The following is a 23,926-nucleotide window of genomic DNA, read 5'->3' on the forward strand; positions in this document are numbered from 1 at the left end:
TTTGAAACCTTTGTCACCATGTAAACTTTGACTGACTGTTTCATGCTTTCAATGTTATGTCACTCATTGCTGTCCCAAGAAAGATCATTAGCATATGGCTTTTCACACACACACACACACACACACACACACACACTTTGTGTGCAACCATTTAAAGTGTTTTGTATATTTTTACAGATAACGCAAACTTCTTTATCATTGATTACTATCATTTATGATGGACCTTGAATCCTGACACATTTGTATCAAACACCACAGAGGTTGAAAAAAAGTTTTCCCAGAATTCATAGCAAATGTGATGGATTTCCAGAACATTTAATCTACAGCGTTATTGGTTCTGTGTCCTACAATAATTCATGGACTATAATGTGCATATTGTTTTGATTTCATTTTATTTTTTCAAGTCATTTTACTTCTTCTCTCTTTTTTATTTTTTTTGTTTTATTTTTTATTTACTGTGTATTTATGATAATTTAAGTCTGGAGGAACACTGACTACTTTACACACTGTGTGCTCATTTTAGAAATTTTCAGGAGTCATACAAAGTAACATCATGATCATGCAGTATAGGTTTTGGACAATTCTTTCACTTCATGAGAAAAAAATGTAACTCTTAAGAAAAGAAATTTTAGAAAGGTAATTCATTTGTAACCATAGACTGACAAAAATGGTTTCCAATACCTGTGTAGCTATGTACACATGCAGCCTTATATTCATTAGGAGCAGAGAATGAAAGACTAAGGCTATAAAAGAAATGAGAGGAGAAACAATGTCACTGTAAAATAAACACAAAACGTTGACATATATAAAGGTAATGTGTTTTAAAGTGAAGATCTTTGCACATTTATGAAAATAAAATCTACTATTCATGTAACATTTAGTACTGAGTTGTTCCACCCACATACTGTACTATGCTTGGCTCCGTCTTGGCATATTGTTCACAAGGTGGTTCACACATTGTTTTCAAACCTGTCCTCTATTCAGTGGCAGTGTGTGGGGAAAATTAATAGGGCGATATACTGCAAGTTAGAAGTGGTTCCAAGCAAGGTCAGTCAGATTCACACCAACCGTCTCTTCAAGAAATGTGTTTGTGAGGTGTGCATGGTGTGCTCAGGTGTTATCATCTTGAAACATGAGAACGTCAGTGAAATGTGACTTTAAAGATGGACAAAAGGTTTTAGTATCAGTCTCAGTACTACATTGCCCCCAAATTACTCTTGATACCAATGCGAACTCTCGATCGGACATCAGTGCTTGACCTTGGCCCGAAACATGACTGACTCAACTCCCTGCTACACTTGTGGGATGCATGCTTGAGATGTGATTGGTACCTAGTCGCCTTCACTCTCTTCCACAATGATCAGACTTGAGACAAATTCTGCACTCGGTGGTAAAAAGATCCAGTTGCCATGAACCGTTTCTTTGCAGCCGGCTTTGCGTGTCATGGTGTAGTTTGTTGTGGTCGCCTAGTGACCAAATTGATAATGATGAGATGGTGGTTACATGGCTCTCATAGGACCTACAAAAAGCCAGTGCACAGTTTTTTTGCTTTCTCTTTGGGACACTTACAAGCCATAATTTGTATGAGGCTCATTCGGAAAGCAAAGAACGTTTGGTTTCGACATGTGACCTGATCCCCCACCCCCAAACGCCGCCGCCGCCGCCGCCACCACCACTAACCTTCGTACTCATCCGCTTGGCGGCAGCTACGATCCAATAGCGTTGCTTACTGATTATCTGTACGATTTTTAAATGTGTGACAAAATTGACTATAAAAAAAACCACCAAGTGTGAGATGCACAGTGTCATCCGCATTTTGAACGCAGAAGTAGTCCGAACCATCGACATTTATTGACAGATAATTGAGGTTCACGGTAACGTGATGAACTAAACGCCAGTTCGGAAGTGGTGTATCATGTGTAATCGCGGACGGAGGAATGTTCACAAGACGAAGATTGCTCGGTTCGGCCCTGAGTGGTTACTAAAGCACTAAAAGCAAGGACTAAAACAAGAATCCAAGAATGTAGGCGTTTCACAATCAGTGAAGTGTACAAATTCTTTCCCGACATTTCAAGAATTATGTTGTACGAGATTGTTGGTGTAGATCTGAGCTATAAAAAAAGTGTGTACCATGTGGGTTCCTCGAATTTTGTAAGACGAACAAACCAACGAATGGCAGTCTTTATGAAAAGGCTGGTGCCGAATTTTTGAATCGCGCTGTCACTGGTGGTGACACTTGGGTATCACATTTCACACCAGAAGCAAACAGCCAATCAGTGAAATGGCATCATTCGAAATCCCAACGTAACCAAAAAAAGCAAAACAAATTTTGATCACTGGAAAGATTATGGCCACGGTGTTAGGGTATCGTAAGGGTGTCATGCTCGTCGTCTTCATGCCTAGAGGCGAAACCATAAAAGCACTGTCCTACTGTCTAACACTTCAACGACTTTGCGCGCCATTAAAAACAAGCGACGCGGAATGTTGACCAGCGGAGTCGTCCTCTTTCACGACAATGCACGTGCGCATGCAGCGGGAGTCACAGGACTTGCTTCGGCAGTTTCAGTGGGAAATAATTCAACACTCACCACGAAGTCCGGACGTAGCCCCAAGGGATTGTCACTTACTCCCCAAATTGATTTTTTGAGTGGATAACGATACGGAAATGACGAACTTAAAAAAGTCGTTAATCCGCGGTTTAACAACTTGGCGGACAACTGAGTATGCAGAGGGGATAGAAAAGCTGGTAAAACGGCAAGACAAATGCCTAAATTTAAACGGTGACTACGTAGAAAAGTAGTTTGGATATAAAATTACATGTAAAGTAGTTTCGTTTAATTATATCAAAGATTTCCGTTGAAAAAAACAACATTCTTTACTTTCCTATTGACGCTTGTAGGCAGCGGTGATAAGATGGTGTTGTTGGCTATTGATTGCCACCACGAGACGAATCTTCAGTGTTTGTGTGCCATGATAGTGGTTGAACGTTCAAATTATGTCACCATATTATGCACCATTTGGCTGATTCCTGTGCTGACAATAATTCATGCGATGCATTGACAACGTGCGCATGGTGGAGCTTCAAAAGACACCTCAAGACACTTTGAACAATTTCCTCAATTTCCATTGTCCCATTCAGGATTGGGCGCACGACACACACTACTTAATAGCACCGAGAATGGGTGTTCTTTTACCCCCGCTACACGTGCGGCTTTATGAATGATTTTCTGTGCTGTAAAGCGTATTGAGAATGAGGGTTCTCATGAAAGAAGCACACACTATATAAGTGTGGTGCATAACTAATTTTTGGACCAGTGTATTTTACATCAGTAAAGACTAACTCGGTATTCATCCCTTTCAGCTGAGGGCACTATGCAGATAGTCAACATCGTTTCCATTCATTACTAGGTGACCATCGTATTTTATTTGAATAAACGTGATGGGCAGCAGTATTTGCGTGACTAAGATCTACAGAGAATTGTCAGATTATAAAGTGTAGAACATTTAGACTCTTGTTAGAAGTTGCTGTGTGTGGATTACAGTATGTAGACATCGGTGAAATTTTTTGATGTTGTTTGACAATAGACATAGATACATCATGAATACGTAGTGACACTTAAAAATTTGTGCCAGACCACTGCCAGTACTCAAAATATGTAATTAATAAATACACCTTGTTAGAAAATAATAGACAACCGTCGGTCGCAATAAAGGTTTGAGTCAGGCTTGGAGGAGCGCTTAGATAGTGTAATGGTTAAGGCGTGTGCTCACAATAAGTGGGAAATCCAGGTTCGAGTATCTGTCTGGTACAAATTTTAAGTTGTCGTTCCATATTCAGTACATTGAAGATTCAGCGTATCTAACCTGTTACTGCTGATATCATTTCATGTCATTGCTTCTTTGTTCATTCCATACACACCGATTCATTCATGTCGTTTCATCTTATTCATAGATAATTCCAAGGCTTTTCGCATTGATTCTCAGATTTTTATTTTATTTTGCGAACAAGTAAAGAATAAACGAAGCACCTGTTTCGAAAATCTTGTCGTGTTTTGCATTTTTGGAGTGAACTGTGAATGGTAAAGACACTTTATGTTGGTAAGAGATGCTACTTTGAAAAAAAATAGTTTTATAAACTTTCAAATGATTCTGGAAACGAATGTCAGCATGTAGGCCTATTACAAGATACGAATTTGTCGGTAGTATTAGTGCTATTTATGATGTTATTCAACTGGAACATCGTTATTGGTAACTAAGGTCTCAGAGATTTGAGCCAGTGACTAGTTTACCAGAATAAAACGCATCGTTACTGACTCGAAAGTTGTCTAAGAGAGGTTGAATCGCAAACTCGTAGACGCATGTAATGAAAACTTTACAGAAGTTCTCCTGATATGCTGGACCAGCGCTCCCGGAAGGAACAACACTTCAGAGAAATGGCCGAGCCACAACGGGGATTGTTTCCAGAATGAATCTTCTCTCTGCTACATGAGTCATTCTTGTATGGCTCTGTTGGTATTTTTTAGCTGCGACATGAAGTTGCGTAGAATTGCGACCATTGTCGAACAACTTTTTCAACTTGTAACAGTGCTGATTACGCTAGAAAAAAAATCACATTGAGTTCAGTAATTCACATTTATTGACTCGTTTCGAGATTACCTCATCATCAGAATATCTGTCAAAAGAGTACAAAAGTCATAAGCAACAGAGTAACAAAGATTTTCTGAGTCACCATTAACTAAAATTTTTTATTTAAACGAACATACGGGGCAGATCTCAGAACATATCTAAGAAGAATAGTGGAATTCTACACACACGTACAGTTTCACGTGTGAGCTAACTGCTCCAAAACACAGTTTAGCGTGAACAAACTAGAAAGTTTACAGAAATGACCTCCAGTCAGTAAGTACATGAGTGAAGTGGCTGTACAAGTGACTAACGGAGATACGAAGAAACAATTTTGCTAATAATTAAAATAAGATATGAAAGAATAAATACTTAAGAATACAGAAAACGTAACTGAGCCTAAAATATATGTGAATGACAGTCGTCTTCGAAAGTCATAAAAGGAAAATTGAGAGTAATAAGAGGAGGTGAAAACAAAATACTGCATGAACGAAAAATGCTAAAAATACGTAATGATTACAGCAAAATGAATGCACTTCACGCTCAGTTGTACTCTGGAGCTGTTAGCTCACACATGACACTGTGCTGTGTATGAAGAATCCCACTAGTCTTCTTAGGTATGTTCAGAGATCTGCCCTGTATGTTTCTAAAAAAAAAGTTTTGTTAGTTGTGATTCAAAAAATCTTAAAAATCTTTTTTTTACTCTGTTGCTCTAGACATTTTTAATCTTTTGACAGATGTTCTGATCGTGAGTTAATCTCGAAACACGTCAATAAATGTGAATTACTGAACACTAAGTGAAAAAAAAATTTTTTTTTTTGAAGGACCTAATCAGCAGTGTTTAACGTTAAAAAACGCCACTTGGTAAGGCATTTCAGCGTTCCGCGTTAGAGTCCTGGTCTGGTAGACAGTTTTACTCTATCAGAAAGCTTCAAAACAGCTCACATTCCGTTGCAGATTGAAATATTCATTTTCATAACATTAAGAGAACTTGTAATTTTGGACTAATTCTTGGAATTTAACAATAGTGACTTCAAGTAGGGTAGCTCGCGGAAATAAGGAACACTTGAAACTTCCCGTGCGATGTCCGATTTCTCTTACTTTATTACAATGATCATTTTCATTTATGTAGATGGAAGTCAACGAAACATCTTCGCATTCGGAGGAGATAGTTGGTGATTGTAATTTCTTGGAAAGATATCACCGCAACGCCGGCCGGGGTGGCCGAGCGGTTCTAGGCGCTACAGTCTGGAACCGCGCGATCGCTACGGTCGCAGGTTCGAATCCTGCCTCGGGCATGGATATTTGTGATGTCCTTAGGTTAGTTAGGTTTAAGTAGTTCTAAGTTCTAGGGGACTGATGACCTCAGAAGTTAAGTCCCATAGTTCTCAGAGCCATTTTATCACCGCAACGGCAAACGCAATTGTTTTACTGACGACCACTCAAACTCGCATATAATAAATAGCCTGATACTCTGTGCCGTTTTTCGCGATAGTACAAAATGTGATGCCCTTCTTTGATCTTTTTCTATGTCCTCTGTCAATTCTATTTGGTAATGACCCCATATCGCGCAGAGTCAATTGCCACTTCTCGAACCATACAGATATCTTGTGTAAATCATTTTGCAGTTGGTTTTGATCTTCTGATGACTTTAGTAGACGATAAACGAGAGAATCATCTGCAAACAGTCCTAGCGGGCCATCCAGATTCTCCCGTAAATCGTTTGTGTAGAGGGGGAACAACAGAGGGCCTGTAACACTACCTTCGGTAGCACCAGGTATCACTTCTGTTTTACTCGATGACCTTGCGTCAGTTACTACGAACTGTGACCTTTCCGACAGTAAATCACGAAACTTGTCGTACAACTGTTCCTAATGCTTGTAAACGATGTAATTCTTAGGTGCCGAAGAGTGGTGCCGGTCTTGTAGGGCCAAATAAGGAGCTTTTTGGCAACAAATTGGTGTTAGCAACGACACTTAGGACTCCTATTTTAAACGGCGATCCAAACCTTCGGGGAGATTCATATTGACATTTGTTTTTGATGAGAAATCAATAGATTTTAATATCCAAGTGTTCCTGCTACATCCGTAATTATCTACATTCAAATGTCATTAAGAAAGCCGCGAAGTATTTTTTTCTCTCCTAAATATAAAGCATTTTATGGTACAACAGTCAAGAAACAAAATTGCAGTAATAATTATGCACAGTAAGTCGTCCGAGACTCAGAGAAAATAGAACTAAAACGTGAAAATGACGAATGCATAAATTTGTGACATAAAGTCGCTTTCACACCGGACGTACCACGCCCTGCAGCGCACAACGGCACAGACTAGGGCAGAATTGCACAGAATGGAGCAGTATTCGTTGGTGCGCAGCAGTGTTCCAGTGTGTGTGCATGTGTACGTGATTGCGCGCGCACGCGCGCCCTCCAGTAATAGTGGAAAACGAGAGACGCCATACAAACAGAGCCCACACGATCGAATCATTTCCTTTAATGTAGCGACACTGCGCGGAACTTGCTTCTTGTTGTGCAGAGAGGCGCGGTTTGACGCCCACACTGGACGCAGCTTTTCAGACCACAAAGACGCTATGAAGCTGTTTAACATGAAATTACTTTTAATGTCCTTAGCTGTCTTGAGAAGAACGAATCTGGGGTATGAATGTCACAAAAATACAGTATGTTAAGACAGTCTGTTCGATGGAAAAAAGCACTGATGAAATGTGTGTTTCGAGTTTTTTGAATACGTTCAAAATAACAAGTATTTCATTCAAGAAGTGTTAACTTGGTGCCAACTTAGAACACTATGCCAAAACCTGTTGTGTTATTCATCAATTCCAAGATCGAGGTCACGAACAAATCAGACAGGAAACTAGAGAAGATGAAACGGAAATTCAGCATAGCTCCTTGGAGCTGGCCATTAATAATTGGAAAATTTTTGAACCCATTTGAAAAATTATATATTCTACTTGCATTCGTATATGACGAAAATCAGTGTTGGGTGATATTGTACCGTTATGCTAATAGTAAGAAATTAAACACACTTTAAAAAGGGTCTATAATGAAAATGCCATTCCAGAAAATGTTGTATTCGAATGCAAAGCTCGATGGTTCTGGAAAGTGAATAACGAATTGCAAGACCCACACCTAAAATACGATTCTTTTTACAGCCTATTATTAAAGTTTCGATAATTTCAATTTTTCTACGAGCGGTAGAACACTGAGCTCGTATCCAGACCATTGCTTCCAAGGGGTTCGCTCTTATCTGTTAAGCTGTCTACGCTCACAGCTTCAGTCTACCAGTACATCCTCGATTTCCCAACTATTTTTCGCTTCCACTGCAGATATGAAGGGCCGCCGCACTAAAATTTGGAATAACTCTCAAACAGATGGCACATTCGAGCAGACGTGTTCTCACAGCAGTCGAGAATGGGACTAAATGCATGAAACACTTTGTGCGTCGTTCAAAAACTATAACTGTGCAGTAATTAGATTCTGTGAATGTATATTTATGCAGGTACATGTATGATGTATAAAATAAGCTGTTGGATTACTACAGTAGGTAACTGCAATGGTAAGCATCGGCCGTGGTAGGTAGCACGCTTACTCTTGCAGTTCGGCGAGGAAAAGGTAAGTTGTATAGCAGATGTGTATGGAGGAGAAACCCGTGTCGTGAGGAACAGTTATAGAATGTTGATTCAGACATTGTGACTTGGTGTTCACGTTTCTGTTCTTTCGTTTCACTTTGGGACGTACATTTTTTTCCCGCGTTATATACGAGGTCTGTTCAAAAAATTCCGAAACTTTGTCTACCAAATTTTTCTACGTTTACGTTTTATTTATTGTACATGGTCTCCTTCGAAATACTCTCCTCAGTTGATACACCACTCGCAACGCCGTTTCCACTTCCGGAAGCAATCTTGGTATGCCTCATGCTAGATCGCGCGAAGCGCCGTCTGCGAATTTTCTTTTGTCTCGTGTATCGTTGCAAATCTTTGTTCTTTCAACGGGATTTTTAAATTCGAAAATAAAAAAAAGACCGCAGGAACCAGATCTGGAGAGCAAGGAGGACAAGGCTGCAGAATGATTTCGTTTTTTTGTGCAATAGCCACGCACCAACAGGGATGAATGTGTGAGAGCGTTATCGTGATGAAAGAGCCATCAATTGTCTCGCCACATTTCAGGCCGTTTCATTCTTACATTTTCTCGCAGGCTTCGCAAAACGTCCCTTTGTCCCTGTGGATCGAATTCATGATGAACTAATCCTTCAAAGTCAGGTCAGCATGGCTTTGACATTTGACCTGACGAACTTTTTTTAGTCTTTGAGAATTTTTCCCGACCCATTTTGAGGATTGAACCTTGGTCTCAAAGTCATAACTGTAGACCCACGTCCCATCACCAGTTTTGATTCTCGTAAGGAACATCTTTTTCTCATTTGCGCGATCCAAAAACTCTTCACAGACTGCGAAGCGAGTCTTTCTGGTGTTGACTCATGAACCGCAGGACAAACTAGGCGGCAACCCGATGCATACCAAGATGCTGTTTCAGAATTTCATGACATGATCCAACTGAAATGTTACATTCTTCTGCAATCTTCGATTGGCAAGTACAATTTCGTTGACGTGCCTGACATGAGCATCGTCGGTAGACGTCGAAGGGCCTCGTAAGCGAGTGTCATCTTTTAACTTCCGTCCGGCCATTTTTAAACCGTGTGAACCATTCGTAACACCGAGTACGGCTTAAGCACTCATCACTGTCGGCCTCCAGCATCATTTGGTGTGTCTCTGTAAATGTTTTCTTGAGCTTCACGCAAAATTTAATGCAAAAGCTTTGCTCCTCTATGCCGTCTCGAAATTCGCAAACTGTGCGACATAACGTTCTACTCAATACAGCACTGAACAATAACTAGCAGACATACAACAATGAAACTTCCGTCAGTTAAACACAGGTGTGTGCGGGGATGCCAACACAATTTCGCTCCAACACACCATTGAAGCGGAATTTCGAATGTTCCGGAATTTTTTGAGCAGGCCTCGTACGTTGTAAATATGAGTGACACTCAGTGCTGATAACTGTTTGAGGTTTAGTAGCAGTACTCAGAAGTGAAGGAAATTAGTGTTCCATTACACTGCAGTTACGTCTGTGTCCATACTACAGCTATAACTATACGAATAACTTCCTACCGCCATTTATATTGATTCGCGCACAGTTGTTCGAGTAAATTTTAGCTTGAACATTTTCTTCCTTTCTAGTTAATTCATAAGTCGTATTCGTAAGATGGTATAGCAAACATTAAGGATTTGAAAAATATTAAAGGTAAAGAAACATACCATCTGCATTCGGAATTGTAAAATCTGTTGCCGACATTTTCTTGCACGATATGATGCACAAGACGATTCACTCACTAACCAACCAACCGAGAGTCATCTCTGTGAACCAAAGCTCTGAGAACGTTCGTGATTAAAAAGCTGTCAGATTACATTTACAAAGACACAAGGATCGATTGCTCTTCGTTCTAGGAATTTTTCAACTGTGGCAACGGTTTGCACATGTGGAAACAACTCACAGGAAGAGCTATATCGTCAGCATTTACCTCTTTATTTATATTTAGCAAGACAGATATCCTCTCCCACACATTATCACCAACTTTAGCACCTAACTAAACTGTAGAATGAAGTTGGTCAACTGCAGTTTGAGCGTATTCCTTGCATTTATGAAAGATTTTTTGTTGTTGTAGCTGTCGGTAATGGTGGTGGTGGTTGTGGCGGCGGATCCAGTATACATGGCAGTGTAAACGCTTCGTCGTGTCCCCCGCCCCTCATCTCTCTCCCTTCCGCTGCTTCCACTTACCATCCATCGGCTGAATGCCTGGTGCTTTCTACTGGACATCAATTTGGCAGCTCGCACACCCGACGTGCTGGAAGATTAACTGTAGTTTCGGTTACTGTTGTTGCTGCTGTTGTTGCTGTAGGTAATGGTGGTGGTTGTGGCGGCGGACCCAGTATACATGACAACGACGACAATTATGATAGAGTAGGACAAGTAACCCGGTGTCTTCACATAACCGACTCATGGGTCGATATGCTTAACACATCAACCCGATTTGTGGTTTACCATCAACATTATTTCACACCGTCACCCATAGAGAAACTACGGAGAGGTTTGGAATTTGTTGCAGGCCATGAAATGGCGATTAAAATTCCTTCTGCCGCGAGAACTCGAGACATCTGTTCCCAAGTCCAACACTGGAACGGAAGCGCATTTTTACAAACATTTGCAGAGTGGGGCGAAGATGCCTCTTGGCTCGTAATTTGGAGCAACCCTTTCGATGTGAGGCCGCTTGCTGAGGTTGCACGTCGATTTCGCTTCGTACGAATTGAAACAGACTCTTATTAGTTCACACGAGGCCGACTGTTTCCTGTTTTTGGTCCCAGAAAACTCTGAGAAGGTTGCCCGAAACAGAACTCGAGGCCCTTTGTAGTTGTTCAATGACGCGTACCAGTACACCGGTGAGAGCCTCATTGATGTGCGTAAGGGGGTAGAGGGGGACAGCACAGTACCGTCGTGATTTAGCGACTGTGGGAGTGCTTCAAATATAAGGTCACTGAGTATCCCGTATGACGAACATCATGCATTTGTACAGGACTACCTCTCAGTGCTTTGCGTGAGAACATTTAGTAAATCGCTGTATACATAGTGACGGAAGTGACCTAACTTTCCGGCTAAGTATGCGTTGTTGATAGTATTATACGAAAAGAAGCCCCTCACATGGTACCATCATGAATAGTTCCACCCGAGAAGTTCCAGTCTCGATGGTAGGGAATTCCGCAGGATTCTGCTGAAGAATTTTTTCCAGTAGTTACCCGGAATAGCTCGGAGCGGTCACACATTGTTCGTTGATGATATTAATGTCTAAAGTATCGACGTTGGATGTTCGTAAGAAAATGCTGAACGTCTGGTATAGAATTTCGCTACCTCTATTAATTAAATTCTTCGCAAAACGAACTTCACCTGCTGCTTTCAGACCCGTGTCCCAAAAAGAAGAATTTCGACATTTCCATACAGCATAGAGCGGTGGTTCCCAACCGTTCTTAGACCATTACTTCTTAGTACAATCAGACATTGGCTATTATTCCCCCCTCCTCTCCCACACATCAGCAACTTCAGCACCTAACTAAACTGTAGAATGAAAGACTTTTATTGGAACTCTTTTATTTTTTAAATGATGAAAGATGAATGATATTTAGTTTGTTTGTGTGTGGGTGTGTGTGGGAGGGGGGAAGGAGGAGGTTGAATGAATTACGAAGGAATTAAATTTGTCGTTCATCCTACGTGCTACCCACAAATCCTTCTCAGATACGGAAGCTAACTATCCACAGTGAGTGTACACACTTGCTACAAAACATACTTCCCTTGTATTACTCCTCTCCATTGCGGTACTTACTTGACCTGTACACTGCAACTCCAACCAAGTTAAAGTGCGTGCACTATACTTACTGTCTGTGAATAACTTGATTGCTGCACTCCTTACTTCTGCACTGGCAGAAATTGGAAGATTTCAGGCTGTTAATGCTTTGTGTCTTACCACAGCCACTAATAGTAATGGTAATAATAATAATAATAATAATAATAATAATAATAATAATAATACTGTGTACAGCACTGTAGTAGCCCTTATGTTAACTTAATGCTCTGGCTTGCTGTTAGTTAATTCATTTATCTGTTTCGAAGCGAGTAATGAAGCCATTTCTGGATTACTGTAGGTACTTAACATATTTTCCTCAGGTATTTAGCCTTTGTTACGTATATGTGTCACTTTTATCATCAGCACTGTATGAGACAAAGTACAGCATATGTTTTTGGTGGGTGGACAATGTGAGGAACCTGTAACCTCCACTGTATTAGTGCTACTAATTGAGAAGAAATAATTATTGATAACTTATATGATAAGTGTTAGAATCTTACGGAATTGTGAGAATAGTAATGATCTTCTGAAAACAATTTCGTTTCGTGACTGAAACAGAATCGAAACGTTTAGTTTTTACCCCTCAGAAAATTTCATTTTTGGGAACCACTGGCATAGACTGACCGATATCGATGCAGAGCTGTGCCACAGCCGCTTTACTAGGCTGTAAGAGCCAGTGTTCCGTGAATTTTCATCGTCTGCCCAATGTACGAAAGGCGACAATCGCAGAGTAGCTTGTAAACTACAGCCTTGGGGAGCATCAAATCATCTTTGACGGAATCCAGAAGTGCTGCCATCTTCGGCAGAGGGTGAAAGATCACTTTAATTTTGTGAGTACCGGACCTATTTTTGACGACAGGCTTCTTACATATGGCAGGAAAGCCATGGAGTTAAATCTGTCCTCGTTCCTTATGTCCAACTGAGCTCTTATTCGTAGGGCATTACGTATCTGTTGCAGACGTACACATTTGCTTCAAAAAACTCCCTTTGAGTGTATAAGCTCATTTGCAGACTGCTTTCAACAGCAGAGCCGTCTGTAAACAAAAGTTCTGCGAACGCTCATCGCCTGGGAAGCAAATAAATAAAGGTCCATATGAGCTGGCTTCCGATTAACTGCGTGTCCCAAGGTGCCATTATTGCTTTTAAGATGAAATGTACTTAGGAAATAATACAAGGCTATTACAAATGATTGAAGCGATTTCATAAATTCACTGTAGCTCCATTCATTGACATATGGTCACGACACACTACAGATACATAGAAAAACTCATAAAGTTTTGTTCGGCTGAAGCCGCACTTCAGGTTTCTGCTGCCAGAGCGCTCGACAGCGCAGTGAGACAAAATGGCGACAGGAGCCGAGAAAGCGTATGTCGTGGTTGAAATGCACTCACATCAGTCCCCCCCAACAGTGCAACGACACTTCAGGACGAAGTTCAACAAAGATCGACCAACTGCTAACTCCATTCGGCGATGGTATGAGCAGTTTAAAGCTTCTGGATGCCTCTGTAAGGGGAAATCAACGGGTCGGCCTGCAGTGAGCGAAGAAACGGTTGAACGCGTGCGGGCAAGTTTCACGCGTAGCCCGCGGAAGTCTACGAATAAAGCAAGCAGGGAGCTAAACGTACCACAGCCGACGGTCAACAGGATGGTGCTCCACCGCACTTCCATCATGATGTTCGGCATTTCTTAAACAGGAGATTGGAAAACCGATGGATCGGTCGTGGTGGAGATCATGATCTGCAATTCATGTCATGGCCTCCACGCTCTCCCGACTTAACCCCATGCGATTTCTTTCTGTGGGGTTACGTGAAAGATTCAGTGTTTAAACCTCCTCTACCAAGAAACGTGCCAGAACTGCGAGCTCGCATCAACGATGCTTTCGAACTCATTGATGGGGACATGCTGCGCCGAGTGTGGGAGGAACTTGATTATCGGCTTGATGTCTGCCGAATCACTAAAGGGGCACATATCGAACATTTGTGAATGCCTAAAAAAACTTTTTGAGTTTTTGTATGTGTATGCAAAGCATTGTAAAAATATCTCAGATAATAAGGTTATTGTAGAGCTGTGAAACCGCTTCAATCATTTGTAATAACCCTGTATATATACATCTTACCGGTGGCCCATGGAGCACTTACGTACATTTCGTTTTCCTCTTCTCCTCTGGAAAATTAATTTAAGTTTCATACGCTACTGCATTTTGTTCCCTAATCCTTATTTGATACGCACATTCTTAGTGTAACTGTTTAGTATATTGGGCACCTTTCCTGTCCTCCTTCCAATCGCCGCTCTCTTTTCTCTTGTTTTCGTCAGTTAACTTACTAAGGAAATGTTAGGTGAGACGCAGTTCACACTCGTACGGCAGCCGTCCGTGCAGCACCGTGTACAGGATATGGCGCCGCAGCAGGTGCACGGCGCGGTAGCTCCTTTCATATTATTCCTTAACAGTCTCTCAGTACAGACCCAGAACTTGGATCCTGAGAGACAGCTATGAAACTGTAGATACACTGTCGATAACTGCACTTGAACGAATGCGGGCGTTAGACAGGTAAGTGGAGGAATTCCACCAAATAATGCGAGCAACATAGAGAACACTTTTTGACTGCAGCTGCGTCTGTAAAGTTGCAATTTTATAATATGTATTTTTTTTGGAAAGACTGTTATTACTACTCCATTCAGTACAAAGGCACTTTTGAATATGATACAATAAAACGTCTTAAGGCATTCATTTTTTTTCCTTGTCGTTGATGTTTCAAACTTTTCCACTCAACTGATTGAAAAAAATCGATGGACTCGTTATTTGTATGAATCCTGTTCTTGTGTCTTCCTTAGTGGGATGGCACATCCATGGCATCCCCACTGTCTCCGGCCGTCACAAATGTTTTTGTAGAGCACTTTGAGGAGCAGGTTCTGAATTCTGCGAGGTTGCGACCATCTTACTTCCTACCGTACGTCGACGACGCCTTCTTGTTAAGGCCTCATAGTGAAAATGCATTGCAGCAGTTCGTCGACCACATGAACGGTGTCCATCCCAACATTAAATTTACTGTCGAGCTGGAGAGGGATGGCTAGATTCCGTTCTTGGATATTTTAGTTGAACGGAAGGCAGCAGTAGGCCGGCTTCGTCGTTCAGTGTACAGGAAATCTACGCACACTGATAGTACTTAAATGCTTACAATTTTCGTTACCCAGCATACAAGAAAGCGGTACTGAACACGTTAGTTCGCATGGTTACAGCAAGGGACGAATCGCTAAAGCTTTCAAGCGCCACCGACGAAAGACGCTTCGTGAATCGACGGAAGAGGCCAAGCCAGCTGCATTCCTTCCATACTGTGGAGCAACTACTAACTGAAGAGACATGGATTGAGACCAGTGTTCCGCCCCGCCTCCAAGATAAGAGATATGTTACACATTGTTACAGATAACATAGGTCTTGACTTCCTCGGTTGTACGGTGTATTCGTACTGTCATCGAGAGTTGCGCCTTACGTTCACGGCAAACCAAACAAAGGGAACTTGAGAAGTCGGCCGTGGCTGAACATTTTCTAGAAAACGAGCATAAAATACGATTTGAGAAAATGAGCGTTTTGGCTCAAACAACATCATACTGGATTCTGTTATCAAAGAAGTGGTCGAACTTAGAATAAACAGCAACGGTTTAATAGAGGCCAGGGCTCACACTTAGTAGAGAATGGGGAGCGGCCGTTGATCATTGAACGGAAGAAAAGACGTAGGCTGGAAGCTTGAAAGGACGCGGGAGCGGTAACTCAAACGTGACACTGGCCCCTCGCACCATGTGACGTCATTCGGTCCCGCGGCATGACGGAGCCGCTATGAGCTGCCCAACTTGCATTCCATCCATGCGCCACTCCTGCCCTCTCTGTAAGGCTCCAGACGCTGCCATTACATATATATACGCAGAACACCGTGCCAGTCTCGGCAGTCAGTGATCTCAACTCCTGATGACGATGGCGGTGACAGCTGTCGAAAGCTCGAGTGTTTTATTCGAAACGACGCGGCTTGTAAACCGATAAGATTTTATTCAGTCCTGTTCTTGTAATTCTTTAGAGTTTTCTACCACAAAACAGGCCGTTCTTCCACTAAAAGAATCAATCGCTCAATGTATGTTATGCCTTTGCTATAGGTTCTTAGTGTCCCAAGTCAAGAGTCGGACTATGAGAAGACATTACGAAAATAAAAAGAAAGACAAATAACGGTAGAAAGAATGAACTGGCAAACACGCCGCTGTTTCTTCGAAGAATGCCGCGCAATTCCTGAAAGATGTGAAGGCGCGAATGTGTACTACTGCAGACGTCACGATGCTGAGAACACGGCAGCCGTCCACTGATGTGGGAGTGCGTGGTAGCTCCACAGCTGCCGTGCGCCGTTTGGACGGTACCAACCAATGGCATGTAGATGTGAAAGCCGCGAATGGCTTACCGTACCACGGCCGTGTAAACGATACCTTCTAAATGTGAAATCTGACAAAGGGAGCGAGAAGGCGCAATGGCTAGAACACTGGACTCGCATTCGGCAGGAACTGATTAGTGTGCAGGCAGTTTACTCATATTCTGGACGCGCTAGAGTCCAAAGGTTTCACACATCATGTAGACTGAATCCAAGTAATTCAAATTTTCGAGTGATTTTTGTCTTCCGTAACTTCCGCCTGTTACGACTTCTTACCACTGCTGCCACCACCACCACCACCACCACCACCACCACCACCACGACCACTAGTACTACTACTCTCTTGCACAGACTAGCGTGATTGACACCCACTTGTGAAGCGGTGTTGGTGTAAGATATTTTCTTCACCAACTTTTGCCACCTGATCATAAAACTGTCTTCTTCAATTTATTCCTCCACAGTATATGGAACAGTGTCTCTTCCTGCTTCATCTCGAGAGTGGTTACCTTCTTTTCCGAGGCCTTTCAACGTTAAGAGGTGCCAAGCGCGTTGCAAAGTCTCCACAGTTCCTGCTGGCATGTGGCTACCTTCTGTGACTTTCATCGTCGTCAACAACACAAACCTAGATACTGCACTGTGCACACACTTGTCACAATTAGTTCCATTAACTTCGTATGGCTACTATCTTCAGGTTTAGTAACGAACTAGGTCACTACATAGAGATGAAAGTCCTACTAACGTTCTGAGACTCACAAAGGACGTTGTTAGCGGAAGACGATCTATGGATCTTCAATAAAATATGGGCTGAAGGTTACTATTCAGGTCCACGTCGGGAGGAAATTCTGATACAACATCTCAAGCCATGGCAGGACAGATTGTCTCCAGATAGTTGAATGAGTGTTGAACTCACTAGCTGTATAGGTAAGACCCTTGAGCAGATGACGAACCGACGCCTGGTATGGACTCTGGACGGCTGAGCAATCCCTTGGTTTCTAATCTGGGTTTCGCAAATACTGGTCCACGCTCAACCATCCGCCCCAGTTAAAGGGTGCGATACAACGGCCATTCCTACGCAAACAGCAGTTTATTGGTCTCGTCTTCGATCTCGAGAAATCATGTGGTACCGCTTGGAGACATAATGTCGTGTGTCAACTTCATGAGTTGGTGCTGCAGCTTCGACTAAGAACTCTCCCAACAGAGTGGTGTTCCTCAAGGTAGCACTCTGAGCAATACCCTGTTTGTTACTGCAGTCAATAGCATCTCCTCCACATTAAGGAGCCCAGTCAAATATTCCTTATTTGTGGATGGCCTTGCAGCATTCTGCTCTTCCTCCAGTCTCATGACTAATACACATCAGCTACAGCTGACCCTTAAGTGGTTGGAGGATTGAGGGGATACAACTGGTTTTCAATACTCTGCAGAAGAAATTGTTTCTGTGTATTCTAATATTTCATGTTATTTCTTTACTTACCCTGAAATCTGCTTGAGGGGGATCATTTTGGTTACTAAGACATCAGTGCAGTTGTTGGGCTTCATCTATGATCAGAGGCTGCCACATCTTCATGATTACAAATGTAGATGTCAGAAAGCACTAAACATCTTAAAATGTCTTAACAGTACGAAGTGGAGAGCAGATTGGTCCACTTTGCTCGCATTCTATACAAACTTCGCTTGCACATGGTTTGACTGTGACAGCGAAGTGTATGGCTCAGCTAGGCCCTTCTATTTACAGATATTGGATGCTGCCCACCACACAGGCATTAAAGAGGCTGCAGGAAACTACCAAACCAGTCACATTCCTGGCCTCTGTGCAGAGGCTGCTGAGCCGCTTCTCAGCATCTGGCGATAAATCCCCATGGTGTGAGTTGTACACAGAGTGAGATGCATCTCAGAACATCATGTTGTCAGTATTGGGACCGAACAATCCATGAGACTAAGGTTAACTTCTCGCCAGGCAACTAAGCCTTTTTTGTGTCCATGCGAAGGATTGTCTCAAGCAACTTGCTATAGCAGTGATATCAATTCTTAAACACGGTTGGAGCAAATACTCTTCCTGGTTATCATGCCCACTTTTAACTTGGTCATGAGGGAGTACAAACAAGGTCACCACTCCTTCTATAGTTTAAAAAAATTTTTTAGCAGTATTTTATCGGAATATCGCGAATGCGTGGTAGGTTTTAGCGGTGGTTGAAAGCAAGGGGACGTTGTCGGATGTACTGTTATCTTACCAGATTCTGTCATTAAAACCTGTCTACCAAGTGACATCTCGTTGTACTATGCAAAGCTGTCGGCGGTCAAGAAGCCATTGGAGCACGTAAGGCTTCTTGTTGGAGGAAAATTTCTTGTCTGCACTGACTGTTCTGTTGCTCTGTAGGCTATTCAACAAATTTTCCCATTAGATAAGATAATTGTCCAGGACACTAGTCACTTCCTGCACAGAGAGAAGAAAGAGGTGGCCTTCTGGTGGGTCGCTTGACACATCGGCTTTGAGGAGAACGCGGGAGCTGGCAGAGCAGTGAAAGTAGCCTGCCAGGAAAATGCCACAGTTCACCTTAACGTCCTCCTACGAGTTGTCATTTCGTGAGCGACAAAAATAGTGTTGGCCGAATGGAAAATGCTGTGGCTGGATGTTGCCGACAACAAGCTGTGATTGATCCAACCAACCATCTGGCCATGGTGCACTTCCGTTCGATCCCCGAGAACGCCGAAGTGATCCTCACTCTCCTTCGTGTCGGACACTGCCCAATGGCGCATGCTTGTTTCTTGCGGCATGAAGACCCACCGGAATGCAGTGTTTGCGGTGTCCCACTACGGTGCACCATGTTTTAGCGCCGTGTGTTTCGTATGCTGTTAGGGAGAAAGCCTTTGATCTACCGAGGCACTTGCCCTAATTTTAGGTGGTATTGAAACAATAGCAAGTGAATTGTTAACATTGTGTGTCGCCTCGTGATTTCTGCCTAATTCAATTGGACGAATGTTTTAATGTGCTTTAGGGTGGCTGGCTCGCCCTCTTAATTATGCGATCAACCAGTCATCGGAATACCGTCTACTGTTTTATTAATGCTATTAAGTATGACAATGGTATGAACATATATATCGGAGTTTGTATGTGAAATTTTTTATTATTCTGCCTATAGTTCTATGGTCGTTGCTTTTCGTTTCAACAAGAGTAACTACTCGTACACCAGTACCACGATCTTGGGAAGGTCGCTGATGACTACGACGTTTAGTGCCCAACGATCCATCCATCCATCATGATATGTGGTGACAGCTTGAGAAATACGTGCAGACCGTTGTCCACACGTCTTGGAAAGGCTAGCTGTGCCACCTCTGTACCCATACGCTATCAGCGGGTTTGTAGTTAATAATACGCACCAAGTCAAAAGAAACTGTAACATTCACTGCCGGCCAGAGTGGCCGAGCGGTTCTATGCGCTACAGTCTGGAACCGCGCGACCGCTACGGTCGCAGGTTCGAATCCTGCCTCGGGCATAGATGGATGTGTGTCATGTCCGTAGGTTAGTTAGGTTTAAGTTGTTCTAAGTCTAGGGGACTGATGACCTCAGAAGTTAAGTCCCATAGTGCTCAGAGCCATTTGAACCATTTTGTAAGATTCACTCTGCGGTCACCAGACAGGAAATCGATTTACACTTGGCTAAAGCATTCTTATCCGCCCTACAGAGGGGTGCATACTGTTATACATGTTTAACTTTCGGAGCATTTCAACTAGAACAGGAAATTTTAAGTAAGAAATTTCATAATTTTAAATATAAGTTGCAGAGTGTCTTGTGGTGTACCTTTTTTGTTCTATACAAGAGTTCCTCGCATTAGTTGATAGGGATTTGCTGTGCTCTGGTACTTAAATAAAACAGCGCATGTGCGACACCTGCCATTTCAGCCATCTGCCTGTGTGTGTGTTTTCTCAGATGCGCTTTATGTAAATCGTGAAGGACTAATTGAATGAAGACACAGAAAATGCCTGGAATTATTTGAAAACCGGAAGAAACCGGCTTTCTTCAGAATTTAAAATGCGAACCTGATTCAAAATTAGTATGGGGTATCAGAGTTCGAAAAACTGAACATTTTTCGCGTGAAAGATAATTTTGCTCTGCTGTGCTGATTCGCTGATATCAAAACCATCTTCCTGGCACTAGTGGCCTACGTAACGTTTAAGGACACTGGATGTGCTTCAAAACACATGATTACTGTCGCAGCGAAGAAAAAACAGTTGCCTTTACATTTCCTATTCTAAAGTAACGAATTTTTTGCCATTTTAAATACGCTTCGTGCATGGATGTTTCTTAGTAAAGAACATAAGGTCATAAAGCAGTCTTCAAGCTGCGAATTGCTCCTACTCACAAGTGTTACGAACCTCTCTCGGCAGTCGAAAAATCTATGTCCACATTGCAGGATATTTTCAAGGAGGGGATATTCGTCCATAAATTCCAAGATGGGTTAACTCCAAGACAACAGCATTATTTGTTTGATTAGACTAGTAGACACCGTTCAAAGGATGCCAGAAGAAGAAACTGTCTGCAGTAATTTACTCATTAACCGATTATTTGTATTCTTAGTGTTTATCCCTAGTCTGTATAGTTATTTATCTCCAACGGTAAAGCCAATGAAACGACAACTGCCATGCAGTTGTCACTTATGTATATCCTCAACACAAGGCATTTTTTTACTTGTTAAAGAAAAATTTAAAAAAGTGGAAATGTTTCTGTTATTTGTACGTACAAAATTAATAATGAGAGCAATGTACAGAAAATTCACTATAAACATATCAAATAATTAAGTTGTTAGTAAATATAATAAATAATAATATAGTTAACTAAATGGCTGGGCAGTACATTTAAAATTAGAGGATGTTGACTGGAATACTCTCTTAGAAGTTCTGAAGGTAGCAGGAGAAAAATACAGGGAGCGAAAGACGATTTACAACTTGTATAGAAATTGGACGTCAGTTACAAGGATAGAATGGCATGAAAGGGAAGCAGTGGTTGAGAAGGGTGTGAGACAGGGTTGTACCGTATCCCCATGTTATTCAATCCGTACATTGAGCAAGCAGTAAAGGAAACCAAAGAAAAATTTGAAGTTCGAATTAAAGTTTAAGTAGAAGATATAAAAATCTTGAGGTTTGTCGATGACATTGTAATTCTGCAAGAGACAGCAAAGGACTCGGAAGAGCAGCTAAACGGATTGGACAGTGTCTTGAAAGAAGGATATGAGATGAACATCAACAAATGCAAAACATGGATAATAGAATGTTGTCAGTTGAATCAGGTGGTGCTGAGGGAACAAGAGTAGCAAACGAGAAACTTACAGCAGGAGATGAGTTTTGCTATTTGGGCAGCAAAATGACAAATGATGGGCGAAGTACAGAGGATATAAAATTTGGGCTGGTAATAGCAAGAAAAGCGTTTCTGAAAAAGAGAAAGTTGTTAACATCGAATATAGACTTAAGTTGTCGGATGTCTTTTTTCTAGAGTGTATCCATGTATGGGAGCGGAGCATAAACAATAAACTTCTCAGAAAAGAAGAGAATAGAAGTTTTTGAAATATAGTGCTACAGTAGGATGCTAAAGATTAGATGGGTAGATCACGTAACTAATGAGGAAGAACTGAATAGAACTGGGGAGACAAGAAATTTATGACACAACTTGACTAAAGGGAGGGATCAGTTGACAGGACACACTTTGAGACATCAAGGGATCACTAATTTAGTATTGGAGGAAAGTCTTGGGGTTAAAATTGTAGAGGCAGACTAAGAGATGAATACAGTAAACAGATTCAGAAGGATGTTTGTTGCAGTATTATTCGCAGATGAAGAGTCTTGCACAGGATAGAATGGTATGTAGGGCTGCACCAAACCGTTCTTCGGACCACGACAACAAATAAGAAATTCTTTGGATTAGGAATATGTTTTATTTGAAGTACATCTGGCCACCATGCCTTAGTCAAAACAGAAAAATATTGTTAGATATTTTAAGTAAAATTATTTATTTCAGTTCAAAAATTATTTTTTAAGTTTAAAATATCCGAAATTAGGAAATTTAAGAAGATATTATTTCATAACTGCAACTGCAAAATATTATTTTAAGTGCTCCATTATCCTACAAGATTTATGTTTGTGTCTTTAAGCATTGATGAAACAGTCTATGCCGCGAACAATATTAACCCTTGATATCACTGAATTAGTACAACAGATTTTTTTTTCCAGGCGCGAAATGCCCAGTTTTGATGTTTCTATTCAGTGTAGCATTTTTGAACTTCGCACCCTCCACTTCCAATATGAATTCCAGGCAGTGAGGAGTTAACCATTTAGTTAACCCTTAACAGTGCGAAACACAGCTTTCCTTAGTGGCAGAATGTAATTTGGGAAAATATTTGAATGTTACAAAAACGTGTGCAATGTATTTAAGAACGGTTTGCCTCAGGAAAGGTACATCGCAAGTGCGACGGAACGATGCAGTTATCACTATAACATACATCGAATAAAAATGAATATAACCTAAATAACCTCGTCAACTTCTTCTTTGCTATACAAATGCTATCGCAATTACCTTCTGTTTTTGATTTATCAGGCTCTGGTGGCTGTTGTACGTCTTCATTGTTTGAAAGCATTCTTTGACCGGGAAAATACTGTACTGACTTCCTCGCAAAACTGTAGTAATAAGTATGAGATCGGACTTCAAAGAGAGAATATGCGGGTGTGATTTCGTATGAAAGTAATATTTAAACGGCACGTCGCGATATAGCATTCGCTCGTTCTGCTTTCAAACAATGAGTGTACAGTCATGACACATATATCTGAAACATGAAAAAAGTCATACAACATATTAATGTGATCAATTATAGGATTCTATAAATGACTTGCAGACACCTTTTAAACAAGACTGAGCTTTTTATTCAGTAAACTCTACAATTTGTAGAGAGCTCTGGAAACATACCTCCCATGACGTCCTTAAAAGCAGAAGTAACGTAACAGAGGAAAAAGTCCTCTTTACATCATATTTTGTTTAAAAAAATGAAAGCGTTACAGAGACTGTCCTTTTAACTTTTCTGTTGCAACGTCTGTGCACTAGATTTAACATGAACTCGTTAGCTTTTAATACGTTATATATTTTTTGCGAGATGTTTTTCTCTACGTAGTAATTAGTTCATCTTAATAATTTACAAAAAAGTGCAAAATTAACACATCTATTACAAGCTACACTTCAGGTTTTTGAAAGCTGCGTTATACCCGAAACGTGTCCGAGGAAAAGGCATTTGGAATGCACTGTATACCACTGCAAACCACTTGCTTTCCTGTGATTTTTTAAAACTTTAATAGCATCCCGTGGGTTATATCTGTAGTATCGTGCTATATGACCAAGTAACTAGACTAATATTGACGTGTGGGACATGACAGTAGATAATAAAGACAATTACACTA

At 41.4% G+C, this 23,926-nt stretch overlaps 1 protein-coding gene across 1 annotated transcript in view; it reads left to right on the top strand.

The window, feature by feature from the left end:
- The window catches only part of LOC126161366 (cell division cycle protein 123 homolog), a 127,029-nt gene that overhangs the window by 34,438 nt on the left and 68,665 nt on the right, over positions 1-23,926 (top strand). The window lies entirely within an intron of this gene.

Source organism: Schistocerca cancellata, chromosome 2 (assembly GCF_023864275.1).
Source record: "Schistocerca cancellata isolate TAMUIC-IGC-003103 chromosome 2, iqSchCanc2.1, whole genome shotgun sequence".
Taxonomy (NCBI): domain Eukaryota; kingdom Metazoa; phylum Arthropoda; class Insecta; order Orthoptera; family Acrididae; genus Schistocerca; species Schistocerca cancellata.